Source organism: Mobula hypostoma, chromosome 10 (genome assembly GCF_963921235.1).
Source record: "Mobula hypostoma chromosome 10, sMobHyp1.1, whole genome shotgun sequence".
In the NCBI taxonomy this organism is placed as follows: Eukaryota; Metazoa; Chordata; class Chondrichthyes; order Myliobatiformes; family Myliobatidae; genus Mobula; species Mobula hypostoma.
Window position 1 is genome coordinate 95,688,247 of NC_086106.1, and position 3,929 is coordinate 95,692,175.

The 3,929-nt window shown below is 34.1% G+C and overlaps 1 protein-coding gene across 5 annotated transcripts in view; it reads left to right on the top strand.

The window, feature by feature from the left end:
* The window catches only part of LOC134353053 (non-POU domain-containing octamer-binding protein-like), a 100,432-nt gene that overhangs the window by 65,193 nt on the left and 31,310 nt on the right, over nucleotides 1-3,929 (top strand). The window lies entirely within an intron of this gene.

Sequence of the window (3,929 nt, forward strand, 5' to 3'; positions counted from 1 at the left end):
CTACGTATATTCTGAAATGGAGGATGTGCCGACTATTTACTTATGTACATAGTGATTAAAGACAAAGATTCTGTACTGAAATAAAAGGCACTGATGGAACATGAATACTTGTATCACTTTTGATGATGCTGTTATCATACACAACATTTACGTCATATGACCCCAACGGTCAGATTTTTTTAAAGAAACTCCACCCTATCTGCCTTGTCACAAAATCACGCAATCTGTAGTTGATACAGAAATTATTAGGCATCTTTGAGTCCATTTCTACAGTATTAAGGTTATCTTTTGACTTCTGTAATTTATTGGTAGCTTATTGTCAGTTGGAAAGAGTTGTCGTTTTGCTTCCACGAGCTGTTTACTTAAACAGGATTTTTCAAAGCTGACTACAATGTATGTTTTAAATCAATAATAGGTATAATTGCACTTTGCACAGTAGCTATTTTTTTGGAAATGATTTTTCTGTTTTTGAATAGAAACTTTCCTGAACCTATTATCGTATTAGGAGTGCTATTCATAATGAATATATTGGCTCTGGTAAATAATTAAACATTTATGAAAGAATTTTAAAGTAGAATTATTTGGTATCTTTTGAAATGGATTAATTGGTACAAATTATTATTTTAGGGTAATCATATTTTTCAGGTGAAATGTCACTATGCAATTAGTTGAGACATCTAGTCATCCTTAAATTGTGACCGAGACAAATTAATGGATTTACAAACTTTGGCATATATGGTGTGGGTGGATGGTTTGTTTTTAAGTATTATTCAGAGGGTATTCAGTACTATGAAACAACATTTCTGCAAATATTTTGTAAAATACTTTTGAAAATAACTTTGTTTATATGAAAAAAGATACTTCAGTGAATGAGCTACTGTAATGACACTTTGATACACAGATTCCTCTTGTAGTTACCGGATCAATCCATGTACCAGCAGTGGTTTTTACTAGTAGGGTTTCTTGTACTTGAGTTTCTGATTTGTATCACCACAAGTTGAATTCCATTAGTTTTTTTTTAGAAAGGTTCAGTTCTTGGGTGGATTATTGAAATTCTCTCTGACCTTGTATCACCAGTATTAAAGACACGATTCTTCATATCTTATTACATTAGTATTTTGGATATGCAGTTATATTTTCTAGCAATTTTACATATAATGTCATTTCTCACTGGCAGCCACCATAATTATTCATTGAAATCCACAGCACAAAAATGGGCCAGTGACAACTTCAGAAAAATTTAACTTTATTTTGCCAAAGTTAAGTACTATTCTGTGTATTTAAAATAATCTTGAGAACCCATACCACTGAAATGATTATTTACCAATGCATTGACTATTATTTGTATTACTATAGAGAAATTTTGTGGCAGTTCTGGCTTTGAATTTCTCAGCATTTTATTTCTGGCTAATGAAATACCTCAGAGGCTGCTCATTTATTCTATCTATCATGTGGTGATCCAGAAGGGCAGTGTATTCATTATGAAGGCATTCTTAATACAACAATTTAATGCTACTGAAGCTTGGTGCCACAGGTAATGATTAGTGCTTTTCTATGGATGCATTATTAATGCTTCTGATAGCCATGATATGTCCGAGAGTTATTGATAGATAGCATTTTCAATCTTGTGCTGAACTAGGTAATGATATTTACAGATAATAACTTTAAAAATCAATACTTATTTCTAGCTTGCAAGGAGTTCAAGCAGTTGACAGAGATTTTTGAAATTTGAATCTGACTATAGGCTTGATAGGGGAATATTGAAGTTTCCTGGCTACTCTGGAAAATAAATAAACTGCGACTTAATTTGTCGACTCTCGTAATGAGATGGGATAGTAAACTAGAAAGATGAAAAATAACGATTCAACAGTTTGTATGTATTGAATGCCAGTGAACATTTTGCCAGCCAAATTTGTTGGCATGCCAAATACCAAATGGGATGGGTACATTAAGTGGGTTTCATTGCTGTCCCCTTGAAGTGATTCTGTTTGTTCCCCATTATTACTGATGAAATATCTTTCATCTACTTAATTCTTAACATAATGGTACAGTTGCACTATTATGGAAGACATTTGACATGATTTTGTTAATCTCTTTGCCATTTAATATTTCTGGTTCTGTAGTTACTGAGTTGATAGTTCCTTGGACATTCTTGTTGGTTTAAAGCATGAGTAGACTTGGGGAAAATGTCAGGAGAGTTGTATGGAGATGTTCTACTTGAACTTCAGACCAGGATTGATAACAAATGATTGATATTTTTCTGCTTGTTCATGTCATTTTTCTTTTGTTTCACTTATAATGGTAACTTACAAAGCTTGCATTTAGGAGTATCATTTTGTCCTGATGACTGACTGACTCACACACAAACGTGCTTTCTCGTGTGCGCCCCGTCGTGCTCTCTCAAACACTTGCGCTCTCACAAACATGGAAGCATCATTCATAAAAATAACGATTTCAGTTGCCCTTTAACTGGTTGATTATGGGAACATTCTGAATTTCTTTTGACAGTAGACTTTTAAAATCTGATTTAAAAAAAAATAGGTTGCAACATGTGCTGCAATATACTTCTGAACAAAATCATTGTGAGATAATGTTTAAAAGGTGAAAAGAAGACAAACCATTGATACCACTGCTTACTTTTTTGGGCAGGGTTGTTAAAGTGAGCTGGCATCTCTGCCCACTCCCACCCAGTACCACTACTTCCCTCCGGAGTGACTGTGACGTCTGGGATTCAAGATTTTGTACTGTCATTGGTTTTATGTTTTTGCACATTTCTTGCTGACATGCCTTTCGCTGTTTGGATAATGAATTTGAAGGAAAGTTGTGACCTACTGCAGATATTGAATCTCATGGTGGTTTTAGTTCCCTTTTTTATGGATGTCCCTTTCTCTTTACCTGATTGTTCCCCATTCTCTCACTGTTTACTATAGTAGAGGCATTAAGAATAAGATTTTTAATTTTTAAGATAAATTCTCTTTTTTTGTTTTAATTGACACTAAAAATATCCCTTATTGCTATTGCAGTGAAGCTTTCAGACATAATAGATTTAGAAAAAGATGGGGCTCTAACTAAGAGCTAGGAGGTGAAATCATTGTTAAATAAAGAAAGTTTGGAATACCTCATATGACAGTTTTAATGGGAGGCATGGTAGATTTTCTCTTGGTGGAATTGGTAAATATCTTTAAACTAACTTGTACTGCTGCATTTCATATTTATTTGTTTCAATTTATCTTTAGGATAGTTACTTTGATAATTTGCTTTGAGCGCCAGTTTAGTGTTTTGCTTTCACCAATTGTTCACTTCTGTTAAGATGCTAATACTGAATTTTGTCACAATAATCATGAGCCTTTCTTGGCTCGTTTTTTGAGAACTGAGGCTTTCCAGCCAAGCACAGGTCTTTTGAACATGCTTGTAAAGGGAGTGGTGACATGCTAATTAAGTGACCTGTTAACTACACAAATCAGAAGTAGAATCTGAAGCTGATTAGTGTGTTGGCAACTATTTCAAATCAAAAATTGCTCAAGCTTTTATGTGGTCATTATCAGAATATTTTCGACGCATGTACCATTCTGTATAAAAGATAACGGTGACTATTTAGTGTTTGTGTGTTGGCCTACAATTGTTGATATGTTTGGAAGTGTAATCGGCTTGCTTATTTTCCCTTTTCTATTTTGAACATCTGTATTTTGTCAGTTTAGTAAGTGCTGTGTACAGACAGCAAGTGAAAGGTTCTGAAATGTTTCCCGAAATTTGTTATTATCTTGTAAGTCTAATGCAATTACCCCTTTCCCTTTTTTTATCGGTACTTCTGGACCCTGCTGACTTGCATCGTTTCGTTGGGGGATTCTCAACCTGCCTAATGTTAAATCTACGTCGGACTTGCAATGAACGATAATGTCCAAACCTACGTATTTTATCTAAATAAATAG